The following is a 14138-nucleotide window of genomic DNA, read 5'->3' on the forward strand; positions in this document are numbered from 1 at the left end:
CACCATCGATAGGTAATAATGATTTCATGAATTTTTTTAATAATAAAACATCAGGCCAAAAATCCAGATGATTAATAGAAATCCAAATTATTTTATAAATAACCCTGTAGACAGCACTATAATATATAATATTATAACAGACAATCAGTAACATAGTTTTACTCCTATTCAAGAGAATGACTTGAGTTAATTTATTTCCTTATCAAAATCATCAACCTGCCAAAGTCAAGTCAAGTCAAGTTTATTTGTATAGCGCTTTTCACAACAGACATTGTCTCAAAGCAGCTTTACACAAATCAACAGTTAAGGTGAATGGTGTGCATTTATCCCTGATAAGCAGCCATGGCGACTGTGGCAAGGAAAAACTCCCTTAGATGTAATGAGGAAGAAACCTTGAGAGGAACCAGACTCAAAAAGGGGAACCCATCCTCATTTGGGTGACATCAAGAGTTTGATCATAAATCTTTCAACAATACAGAACACTGGAGAGTGAGAACTAACATGAGCACTGGAGTATAAGATTATAAGTAAATGTTCTTTCAACAGTCTTTGGTATAAAAGTAGGAGCTACTGAGCTCAACATTTGTGATCATCACAGATCCAGCACCAGCTTCTCCATGCCAGAGCCTTTAAACACTTCAGAGAGTCCAATGTCAAACTCCACACATGCAGTGGGATCCAATTGGCACTGGTACGTCTCTAGATGGTTCAGGATGTTTGCGAGTTCGGCATCTACTTCTTTAAAGTCCATAATCTTTATGAGGTGGGACGTGACCGGAGCTGGCCAAACCTCAGGAAGCCTCAGGATGTAGAGAGAGAGAGAAGCAGTGGAGAGGAATTAGCGTAGCTGCTGTTCATGATATTAACAGCACAAGTTGATAATGTGCATGTGATCAGATGTTCTGGAGCACAAGGTTATAATGTGATGTGTGTTATGTGTAGGCTTTGCTAAAAAGATATGTTTTTAATCTGCACTTAAACTGGGTGAGTGTGTCTGAGCCCCGAACACTGTCAGGAAGACTATTCCAGAGTTTAGGAGCTAAATGTGAAAAAGCTCTACCACCTTTAGTGGACTTTGCTATTCTAGGAACTACTAGAAGCCCAGAGTTTTGAGATCTCAGGGAGCGTGACGGATTGTAGCGTGTTAAAAGGCTGGAGAGATACATGGGAGCCAAACCATTTAGTGCTTTAAAAGTGAGTAGCAGTAGTTTGTAGTCTATTCGAAACTTAACCGGAAGCCAATGTAGGGACGATAAGATCGGGGTTATATGATCATATTTTCTTGACCTTGTGAGAATTCTGGCTGCCGCATTCTGAACTAACTGAAGCTTGTTCATTAATGACACAGGACATCCACCTAGTAACGCATTACAGTAGTCTATTCTGGAGGTCATAAACGCATGGATGAGCTTCTCTGCATCGGATATAGATAACATATTTCTTAGCTCAGAAATATTTCTACGGTGAAAGAAGGCTGTTTTTGTAACTTGGTTGATATGATTTTTAAAAGATAAGTTGCTGTCTAAAATAACTCCCAGGTCTTTTACTGTTGAACTAGTGGTTACAGAGCATCCATCTAAATGCAGGTTGAGATGCTGGAGCTTTACAGAGTGCATCGAGATTATTCTCTGTGATCATCTCATTTACAATCAGTGCTTTGGGTGCAAGTGATCTAATGTTTAATAGACCAAACTTTAGAACTTTGTTGTGTTTGTTTATCTGCCATTTTTCAGTTTTAACTGTAATAAGATTATTTCTGGATCTTGTGTATTTAATTCTTGGTTTTACTACACGAGGAATAGATACGGTTTCTATAAACTGGGCTGTGTGTGAACTTGTAATTATTTGGTCTGTTGTATTCGTGTCCTCATAGTTGAAGATTTCCTGATGTCTTACCAGTCAGATGGTGTGAAGTATCCTAGAGATGTTATCTGATAGCACTGCTGCTCCAACTCTGCTGGGGTGCAGGCCATCAGGGCGGAAGAACCTCGGACGCTTCCAGAAACAGTTCCAGTTATTAACAAAGAGAAGTTTGTGCTCTCGACACCATGACTGTAACCATTCATTTAGTGCTAAAAGTCTACTAAACTTCTCAGCCCCTCTCTGGTAAGTGGGGGTTAAAGTTTTGAAGTTTCTTCAAACAGATAATATATTTATTAAATAAGTTATTGAACCTGTACAATAATACACTTTTCCAATAGCATTGGTTTTTTAATTGTATCAGTCAGGATTTAGGCCTCATCATAGCACAGAGACCGTGCTAATTAAAGTGCTAAATGACCTGCTATTGGCCTCTGTTCTGTCTTCTTACTTGTTTTGCTCAACCTTAATGCAGCTTTTGACCATTGATTATTTGATAAAATAGGAGATCACTATTCAATTCTATATTATCAATTTCCAATAATTGCTAGACCAGAAAATGTTGTTGGAACAAAGGGAACAGCTCTCTCCTGGCTTAGGTCTTATTTAACTGATCGCTATCAGTTTGTTGATGTAAAAATGGTTGATGTTAGTTCTCCACACTCTCTGAGGTAAAGTTGAAAGTTGGTAAAGCCAGATGAGAGAGATCAGCTTTAAAATGTTTAGGAGTGTGTAAAGGACATTAGACAGTGTAATAACTTTCTTCTGCTCAACTTGGATAAGACAGAAGTACTTTTACTAGGACCACATGCAGCTTTCCATAAACTGTCTAATTCATGCTTTTTGTTACATCTAGATTAGACTACTGTAACGCTTTACTGTCTGGGTGTGCGAGTAAGTGCATAAAGAAGCTTCAGTTACTTCAGAATGCAGCAGCAAGAGTCCTCACTAGATCTAGGAAATATGACCACATCACCCCTGTTTTAATCAGTCTACACTGCTCCTAATCAAATCTCACATTGATTATAAAATACTACTACTGAAGTATAAAGCACTTAACGGTCTGGCACCGCAGTATCTGAGTGAACTTCTGTACTAGTATGATCCTCCACGCCTACTTAGATCAAACGGTACAACCTATTTATTGGTACCTCAAATAATGAAGACTACAGCAGGGGGGAGATGTTTCTATTATAAACCTCACAGTTATGGAACAGCCTTCCAACCAGTGTTCGGGACTCAGACGCAGTCTCAGTGTTCAAGTCGAGGCTGTAAATTTAGTCAAGCTTTTTATAAGTATATCTTTCTTAGGTAAAGGAGCAGATCTGGAGGGATCATAGATACCGAGTGTTTGGTAAACTGGGATATTTTTATGCTTTTATCCCCTCATTCTCACGCATTCACTCAGGTTTGTTGACGGTGGTGTGCCATAGTCTTGCCAGAGTCCCCAACTGCACAGTGTTCTTAACTTTTATACAATAAGGATACTTAATAGTCCATCTCTCTCTCTCTCTCTCTCTCTCTCTCTCTCTCTCTCTCTCTCTCTCTCTCTCTCTCTCTCTCACACACACACACACTCACTCTCTCTCAATCTAAACATGCTCCTGCACTGCAGAGGTGAGAAGTAACGAAGTACAAATACTTTGTTACTGTACTTAAGTAGATTTTTCTGGTATCAGTATTTTACTTCACTATTTATTTTTCATACAACTTTTTACTTTTACTCATTACATTTTTACACAAATATCTGTACTTTCTACTTTTTACATTTTCAAAACAGACTCGTTACTTAAGTATTAATCTATTTGGTGATATTATCAATATTTTTTCTTCTCACTGCATGCCGTTTATTAACCTTCTTACTATCATTGCGTGGCTTTTTCAGTCTACTACTGGTGTATCATTTTCTGGCTCTCACACACCACAGACATAGGCTAGTTTACGAATCGAACAATGAGCATCACAGAATGCAATAAGAAATATATAAAATGTGAATGAGACAGAGGAAGTCAGTGATGTAAACATGACTGAGAACAGAGACATTCCTGATCACCTGATCATCATCTTTTCTCTGCTTGTGTTCTATATGGTGGACGTTCAGCCTGGATACATTCATTAGGGAACAAAATTTGAAATATGTTTTGTATTAATATATTAATTAGTGCTGTCACACAAATTAATTTTTATTAACGCGCGTATTTCTTTTTGAGCATTTTTATAAAAATATAAATAAAGACATAAAAGAGGCAAAATTAAATGCGACACCATTTTATTTACAGACTTAAATAAAACAACTTAAATCTCAGTGAATACTCGCCTAACAGACATAATAAATATATTAATAGAAAGGTCAGAATGCCTGCTTTTAAACCAATTCACATCGAAAACAAATATTCTCTGATTATGTAATTCATATGAAAGTTAGGAGAGGTACAGTTTCTCCCGTATCACTTCATTAACCGTTCATGTGGAAACATAGCAACAGTTCTGCTTGGGGTCGTAAGGATTTACGTCATTTAAAACACCATCATTCATATTTGTCCATAGCCATGCTGATAAGAGCTTTAAAAACGTATACTATAGCATGTTCTGTGACTATAGCATGTTCTGTGACAGTGTGACACACACACACACACACACACACACACACACACACACACACACACACACACACACACACACACACACACACACACAGATCTGCTGATGATAAAAGCTTCTTCCTGTTTCTATTTTTCCCCAGTTCTACTTTTTACTAGATGCTATGTTCTGAAATGACTGCAACCTATTATTTCAATGACACAGTCTGAAAGGATGACGATTATTTATGAGCAGGCATGTGTTTTGACTGCTGTTTCCAAGTTTCAAGATGTTTTTTTGTGTTTAAGATGCTTTTCTGCTCAGTACGGTGGTATAGAGTGGGTATTTCAGTTGCTGTAAGCTTAGGCCAGTCTGGAATTTCAGAGCTCTGACCTCTTATGATCTTTGCATGGCAGAACATATTGTTTCAGTTTTTTAAACACTCCAACCCAAGCTCATCTGGTACATTACAGTTTTCCCTCATTCTAATGGATAAGTGAGATTTAACTGCATGAAAGAACAGGTGTTTGCATTCTAAAAAGAGAATGTCATTCTAGGCAAGGCATCATCTCTCTCTCTCTCTCTCTCTCTCTCTCTCTCTCTCTCTCTCTCTCTCTCTCTCTCTCTCTCTCCCCTTCTCTCTTCATTCATCATTATTTCTCTCTCTATCTCTGTGTGTGCATGTGCCGAGTGTAGCGAGGGCGAGCTGAGAGAGCATGACTCTGTGCTAATCACAGTCCATGACCTCTCAAATACACACACATGCACACACACATTTACAGCAGAAAAAAAAAAGTGTGAGAAAGTGAAATAGTGTTAATGAGTGAAAGTGTGTGTTTGTGTGGGTGGGTGGGTGGTTGTGTACTTGCTACACTGATTAACATGTATCGATAAAGTATGCAGAAACATGGAACACCCTTGACTTTCTTTTGACCCTAATCCAAATTATTTAGCTGTGTACACAATGTCAGCTGTGGAAATTCTTTGGAGAGTGTAATATATTCAAAACACACACACACACATTGCAATGAAACATGAAATGCTGAGTAGTTCAACTTTTGTAAAAAAATATATGTAAAAATCCTCTTATGACAAACTGGTTTTACTCCCACATGCCAAAAAAAACATGCCAAAAGGTAGACTGGGTCTAGACGAATTTGCCTTTTGTGTGTGTGTGTGTGTGTGTGTGTGTGTGTGTGTGTGTGTGTGTGTGTGTGTGTGTGTGTGTGTGTGTGTGTTTGTGTGTGTGTGTGTGAGAGAGAGAGAGAGCGAGAGCGAGAAAGAGAGACAAAGATAAATCCTGATAGACTGACATCTTGCCCATTGTGTATTCCTACTAATTCCCAAGTTTCACCACCTCCTTTCTGTCCTGAATTAATTGTTACACACAGAGACAAAAAAAGACAAGAATGAAAAAATTAATTTTATTTCATGTTTATATATTTACAGGATATTTACTTTAAACTTCATTCAGTATTTTTGATTCATTCTAAACATTTCAAGCAACTTAAATTAAATCAACAAATGCAATAAACTGAATAAGTAATTAAATACTACTACTACTACTACTACTAATAATAATAATAATAATAATAATAATAATAATTATGCTGAGTGCACCACCATACTGAACAGAACACCAAAATTCTGAACACAATGCTAAACACAATGCTAAACTTTACAATGCTGCAATGCTAAGACTAAAATGTTAAACCCTAATGGTAAACACAGTGCTAAACACGCAGCTACAATGCTAAATGTAAGGCAACATGGCTGAACATAATCCCTTAGTGGTAAACACAAATTTAAACGCACTGCCACAATGCTGAACACAATGCCACAATGCTAAACACATCTCAATGCTAAACCCAACACCACAATGTTTAACACATCCCAGTGCTAAACCCAACACCACAATGCTAAACACATCACAATGCTAAACTGAACACCACAATGCTGACCACATCACAATGCAGAACACAATGCCACAATGCTAAACACATCTCAATGCTAAACCCAACACCACAATGTTGAACACATCCCAGTGCTAAACCCAACACCACAATGCTAAACACATCACAATGCTAAACTGAACGCCACAATGCTGACCACATCACAATGCTAAACACAATGCCACAATGTTAAACACATCTCAATGCTAAACCCAACACCACAATGCTGAATAAAACGCCACAATGCTAAACCCAACACCACAATGCTGAACATAATGTCACAATGCAGAAAACAATGCTAAGCACAATGCCACAACGCTGAACACATAACAACGCTTAACACAATGCCACAAGGCTGTACACAACGCTACAAAACTGAAGACACTGCCACAAAGCTGTAAAGGATGCTAAACACTATTTCACAAGGCTAAACACAACACCACAACGCTAAACACACCACCAGAATGTTAAAAACACCACCATAATGCTAAACACAATGCAACAAATCCAAACACTTACACTCCACAAAACAACTAATATATGTTAATTAGTAGGTTAAAGTTAAAATCTAGAATTCAATAAATAACCATAACTAAACACTCTTTTTATTATTATGTATACAATGCAAGTAACTTATAACTTAATTGTATATTTATTTTAATTTTTGTGAATTGCAAACAAATGAGTGTGACAGCTGAGAGATTGAAGACACAGTGAGAGAATGTGGAATGTGTGTGTGTGTGTGTGTGTGTGTGTGTGTGTGTGTGTGTGTGTGTGTGTGTGAGTGAGAGAGCGAGAGAGCAAAAGATAGAAAGAGAGCGAGAGAGAAAGTTGCAACCGTTTCACCCCAACAGGAACACGCCCACAGAATCAGCAATCACCCACGTTTACTGGTGCAACACACACACACACACACACACACACACACACACACACACACACACACACACACACACACACACACACACACTTTTGTGTTTTTCTGTACAAAACCAAGAGCATCACTTTCTCTCCTGCACTAGTAATCACAGCATCAAATAAATAACAGGTCCTTCTCTCTGATAAAATGATGTACAGTATTAGCTACAGAAACATCTAGAGGACACTAGCTTCTGCAAAAGAGAAGGGAAGCAGGGAGTGTGGCTCAGAGACGCAGCGTCTCGTTCCCTCAGGGAACAAGGGTTACATACGTAACCTAGAGACATTCCCTTTCAGGAACTCAAGCTGAGTCGCAACGCTTTGGGAACGAATCATGCCACACTGACCAGTCCTTGCCTAGTGTGTAAGAGCACATCCAGAGCGCAGGACAGAGGAGCCAGGAGTGGCTCTATGGTCAAGGTCATATAACCTGACAAAGGTCAGTGGGTTGGACCAGCCAGCAGCGTTGCAAATGTCATGGAGGGGGGGGGGGGTAAACCAGGGTACCCAGAGAAAGTGGATTTTCTCAAGGAGGTTCCTCGAGGAGGGACACCAAGTCCGTGAACCATGGTCTGCCCGGCCATCGAGGTGCCACCAGGAGGAGACAGAGTCCCCCACCGGGAACTCTCTTCAGAACTCCAGGGAGCAGAGTGATAGGGGAAAGGCGTACAGGTGTAGCCTAGGCCATGTCTGTACCATGGTTCCAGCCCCAAGGGGGCTGGGTGAGTGAGGGAGAACCAGAGAGGACAGTGCGATGTCTCTTGAGTCACAAACAGATCCACCTGTGCTTTGTAAAACCTCCACCATATTTGCTCCACCACCTCGGGGTGGAGCTTCCATTCCCCCGGCCTCGGCCCTTGCCTCGAAAGGGTGTCTGCTCTTAGATTTAACCTCTTAGTCTTCAGCGCTGCTGAATATCCAATTGTTCTCAGGTGTTAATGTTAAACAATAGACTAAATAAAAAGGGACAAGAGTAACTATGACTAACTATGCATCATTCTAAAGGTCTAAGCCTCAAGCAGCGAGTTCAGATCACTGTTTTTCAATAAAAAAAACAAGCAGTATAACAAGCAGTGTGTAAGCAGTACACACAAACAACATGCATTAAAAAATTCAGTACTTATATTATTATTGTTGGTTTATTAGGAAAGATAAGCTCCACTGACAAAACATGCCATAAAGCATTTTTGCTCCAACCAAACAATAGTGTTTTTTTTATTTTTTAATAGTGTGTTGTAATTGTTGTAATTTAGGTCCCCTGGTGGTCTAATGGTTAAGATGCAGCGCTCTCACCGCTGCGACCCGGGTTCGGTCCCTGGTCAGGGAACCATCCCCAGCCACTCTCAGTGCCGGTCCCAAGCCCGGATAAATTGGGGAGGGTTGCGTTAGGAAGGGCATCCAGCGTAAAACATGTGCCAAATCAAACGTGCGGAGGATCCGCTGTGGCGACCCCTAACGGGAGAAGCCGAAAGAAAGTTTAAATAGTGTGTTGTAATTTAGATCGTATTCTTTTGTTTCACAGAACTTCAGCTGGTGTTTGTGTGTATATGTTTCGGAATAACTTTCGCATAAAGACGACATGTTGCTGGTAAAAAAATGTCTGGTAGAATATAGTGTTACAAAACAAATGAGACCACATGCAAAAAAACAAAACAAAAAAAAACAGTAAAACAGGCGGATTCTCAGGCTTGAGTCGGCAGGTGTCCAGGTGATGTTTATTATGCACAACCTATCATTTTAAACCTTTTATTTCCAGCCAGTAGCATTATAGAAACAAATTGATTAATGGAAAATGTAGCCAATGAGTGCAGGATTCTAACGATATATGGGAGGTTTTTATTCCCCACATGGGCGAGTCTAAATTTTATTACTCTTTCAAAAGTTTTAGTGGTCAAACAGCACACATGCACACAAACCCGGAAGTGGCTTTGATTACACACACAAAAAAAAAAAAAAACAACGAAAAAAATAGACAAATAAATTGTTTTATCTAAGATTTGCACAAATATTCTTGGGGCAATGTAAAAACAGAGACTTGGAGATCTGCATGGAGATGGAAAATCTGAGGCTATTTTACATCTGTAGGTTACAATATATTTCCCTTTACAGTTTTATAAAATTTTGTACATTTTATTGCCCGTTTGTTTTTATAAGAGAAATGCTTGAAAAGTAAGTGTGTGTGGGTGCGTGTGAATTGTTGAGATTGGAATGGCTGGACATCAATATGAATGGCTATGACTGTAAAACAATAGCTTGTCTGGCTACCTGGCCATCATGAATGCCAAATCAATATCAATAGCCAAACATGTATAACAATAGCCCTCAATGGTCACCCATTTATTTATATGCAGACTGTATGAATAGAGTATAAATGGGTTTAGCAGGTGGCTCTCAAACATGGAGAGGGAGAAAAGGATCTGACATAGTCTCAGATTAATGTTTGTAGGAATCTTATTTGTCCTGAAAATCTTTGTAAAATGTAAAATATAAACTCATGAGACATGTGGCTTTCAACACAATACTTTTCTTCAGGACTGATTTCATGTATTAATAAATGAAATAAAAATAATGTTTAATGCAGGAAATGTAAATTCATGGAAATTCATCATCTATAACTTAATATCTTTTTGAGTATTATCAACTTTGATTGACAGTAAAGCTCAATTTAGTGTCTTCTTTCCAAAGATATCTTAATTGTGTATGTAGCACATTTTTGTCAGGAACAGTTCATATTTATATTTAGGTAGAGCATTTGTGAGTCCTAAAATTTTGTTGGAATCTCATTTTTTATGATATCTTCATTGAATTTAAAATATAAACTCATTCGACATGTGGCATTTAACCCATTACTTTTCTGGATTGCTACATTACATTACTGACTTCATATATGTATATATGAAGAACAAAATATGTTCAATTCAGGAAATTTATAGTCATGGTACTTCATCAATTATACCTTTCTATAACATTCATTTTTTTGAGCAATATCAACTTAGAATAATGGACAGTAAAGCTTAAAGCTTTTTTTTTTTTTAAGATATTTAAGATATTGAAGACTAATAGGTTAATTATCCCAGGATGTAGACAGCCCTCAATGAGAGCAGTTTCCCCTGGGACCACAGGAGAATCTGTCATGCCAGCCTGTACAGGGGGCGAGATCTCTTACATCAACCCCCCTGGTGGTTGATGTAAGACACCACCGATGTGTTGTCCATACGGACCAGCACATGGCAATCCCTCAGGCCTGGGAGGAAGTGCTTCAGAGCCAGAATCAAGGCCAGCGTCTCCAGGCAGTTTATGCGCCACATGAAATAGAGCTTGTTCCACCAACCTTGGGGCGGAGCAGGCACTCATGACTGCTTTCCACCCCGTGAGGGATGCATCCGTCGTTAGCATTACGCGAACGACAAGGAGCTACCAGGATGGGGCATTAAGACAGGAGTGCAGTTTTTTTCCACGTATCTAAGGCTCTCGAGCCTCGGCAGGAGCTCGGCTGAGCTCGGCCAAGCTGCAAGGCAGAGCTCTCCTCCATGAGCAGAGAGTGCACATAGACATGTGGCTACAATGCGAGCAGTCGACTCCCTCGAGAGCCGACTGAGCATGCCCCTCTCCCAAGCGAACTACACACAGGCTGTGTATCCCCCCCTGTAATGAAATGGGTGCAAGGAGGAACACACCAGTTGGAAGTTCTTCTTGATTTTAACACTCATGCTTGCACAGATTAACACACAAATCACTTACCTGAACAAACAGAAGATAGCATTGGCTACACTGCATGCACATTTTGTAGCTTCCTGGTCGTGACGTCACCCCGCCGGTGACGTCACGTATTGCTGTTTGCCGAATTACACACGTGATTCAGAGCATGATCAACACAGGAGCGTTCCCAAAGCGTTGCGACGCAACTCGAATTCCTGAAAGGGAACAGAAAGCACATTGCAATGTTATTTTAAAATTTTTTTACAGACTATCAATAGGTGACATGACAATCATGAAATTACACTCTTGATTTAATATTAACATTTGGATTCAATATAAAAAATAGTCATAATTCCATAGTCTGAAGCTATTTCAGATCATGACCTTATCTCTTTTAAAATCTGCCTCAGTCATTGCATTAGTATCTCACCACATTACAGTGTTAAGCGGTACATTCAATTCAACTACAGCAGCGAGTTTTATCAATAATCCTCAGGAATTGTTGACAAAATTTTTTATCTCCGTCTGACCTGCAGAGCTCGACCGGGCTACTGAATGTCTAGAATCAACGTTCCGTTACACTCTAGATGATGTAGCCCCCCTTAAAACTATAATGATCAGGGAGAAAAAATTTGCATGGTGGTATAATGATAATACGCACACCATGAAACAGATCACTCGGAAATTAAAATGTAAATGGCTTCAAACCAAATTGACAGTATTTCAAATACCATGGAAGGAGAGCATCAAATTATAGAAAGTCTCTTAGTGCTGCTAGATCAGCATATTTTTCCATCCTTATAAAAAAATCATAGCAACATTATCATAGATTTTTATTCAGTCCTGTAGCAAAATTAACAGGAAATAAAAGCACTGCATTAGCATGCACACCATCAATAGGTAGTAATGATTTTATGATTTTAACTTTTTTAATAATAAAGTTGAAAACATCAGGCAAAAAGATTAATAAAAATCCTAATTATAAATAACCCTGTACATAGCACTATAATTATAACAGACAATCAGTTTCAAACTAGAAAAGTTTGGTGTTCCACAGAGATCTGTCTTTGGCCCACTGCTTTTCTCTTTATATATGCTGCCTCTGGGTAAAATTATACCTAAACAAGGTATTTACTTCCATTGCTATGCTAATGATACACAGTTGTATATTTCAGCAAAGCCAGATGAGAGAGATCAGCTTAACAATGTTGAGGAGTGCGTAAAGGACATTAGACGGTGGATGCTTGATAACTTCCTTCTGCTGAACTCGGATCAGACGTACTTTTATTAAGACGACATGCAGCTTGAAGCAAACTTTCTGATTATGTAGCATCTCTGGATGGTGTTTCTATCTCAGTGTGTACGGCAGTCAAAAACTTTGATGTAATTATTGACCCTAGTCTTTCCTTTGAGACCCATGTGAATAATATTACCAGGATCACCTGCTGTCAGAAATATTGCTACATTTATAAATCTGGTGTCGGTACAGGTTGCAGAAAAACTAGTTCATGGTTTTGTTACAACATTTTGGCTTTCCCTCTGCACAGTGTCTTTAACTTTTATACAATAAGGATACTTAATAATCATATCCTTCTCTCCCTGTCACCCTCTTCTCTCTCTCTCTCTCTCTCTCTCTCTCTCTCTCTCTCTCTCTCTCTCTCTCTCTGTCGAGTTAAACATGCTCCTGAGGTTCCAGTGACCAGTATTCCCTCTATTTTCCCCGGATCTGCCCACTTCATCCCAGCCTGCATTTGGATGGTATTTTCTTTGTTTCGAGGCCACTCTGTACAGCTGGGGATGGTTTCTTATCAACAGCCTGGGGATCTATGAAATTACGGAGTAAGAACAGGAGCTTTGAGGATTTGGATTTGGACTGTAGTTAATGCCAGCAGTCTGCTACACGGACTCAGGACTACAGTTTGCATATGATCATCACTGCACACCTCAACATCGTTTATCTGTAATAAATGGACATTCGGTGCCACCCAGATGGGTTCCCTTTTGAGTCTGGTTCCTCTCAATGTTTCTTCCTTATGCTATCTCAGGGAGTTTTTTTTTTTGCCACGGTCACCACCTACTTGCTCATTAGGGACGAACTTACACATAAAGAACCATCTTATTTATTCTCCATCACTGCATTATCTGTGTCAAGCTGCTTTGAGACAATGTTCATTGTTAAAAGCGCTATACAAAAACATTAATTCAATTGAATAAATCACTTATTACTAATCCAGCCTTTTAAAGTGTAAAGCTCCTGGTAAAAGAAGGAATTAACTGGTCAGTTATCACTTACAGTGTCAATGTGGTTTTCTCTAGGTTCTTTTGTTTCTATTGATGGCTTACGAGAATGTGTGTTTGTGGGTGATCCTCTGGCAGGGATCCAGGTTGGATTTGTACCTCAGGCATAGTTTTCTTAGGATATATATGTAAAGACTTACAGGCTAAAATCTAAATTAAAGATTATCATTAAACCTCATTGTTTTATCTTCTAAGAGAAATAGAAGTGTATTGGTCATGAGCTTGGACTTCTGAACAGACTGTTGGAGTGAAAACAAGGATTTCCTGAGAAGCAGAAATTAAAGTTATTTCAAGCCACATCCATGCCAGTAAAACAATCTATTCCTCAATAGTAAAAATGTATGAAATGCCAAAAGACTTTACAGAACAGGTAAATGAAATTAGAGGGAAGGAAAAAATGGTTTGAAGAAAAAGAAAAAAATAACCAGATGTTCATTGACATACAAAGAGCTGAATGTGGAAGAGTGCAAAGACATTGTTCATATAATTATAAACACTGTTCATGCAAAAAAAGTGATTAAGCAACAGTTAATAATGCAAAAAAAGATGTTTGACTGTTTTATAGTCTGGCTACGAGGGCCCTAATGCTTCAGTACCATTTCCAGATGGCAAGAATGTGAAGAGTTTGTGAGAGGGGTGTGTGTGTGTGTGTGGTCAGCCACAATGCTGGTGGCTTTGTGGACACCGTGTACAGTGCAAATGTCTGTGATTAAGGGAAGACAGACCCCAGTGATCCTTTTATGATCTGCCTGTATTCATTGCATTGCCTTGAAATCTGAAAGGCTTCAATTCTCAAATAGGCAGCTGTTCAGGATGTTCTTGATTTTCGCC

At 39.0% G+C, this 14138-nt stretch overlaps 1 long non-coding RNA gene across 1 annotated transcript in view; it reads left to right on the forward strand.

Annotated features, from left to right (window-relative positions):
• Positions 1–228: 228 nt before the first annotated feature.
• Positions 229–14138, forward strand: part of LOC310729197 — a 44117-nt gene continuing 30207 nt past the window's right edge. The window contains exon 1 of the long non-coding RNA XR_014534493.1: positions 229–513. This is a non-coding gene — a long non-coding RNA (uncharacterized lncRNA). The remainder of the gene's footprint in view (positions 514–14138) is intronic.

Source organism: Silurus aristotelis, assembly GCF_946808225.1.
Source record: "Silurus aristotelis genome assembly, chromosome: 7".
In the NCBI taxonomy this organism is placed as follows: domain Eukaryota; kingdom Metazoa; phylum Chordata; class Actinopteri; order Siluriformes; family Siluridae; genus Silurus; species Silurus aristotelis.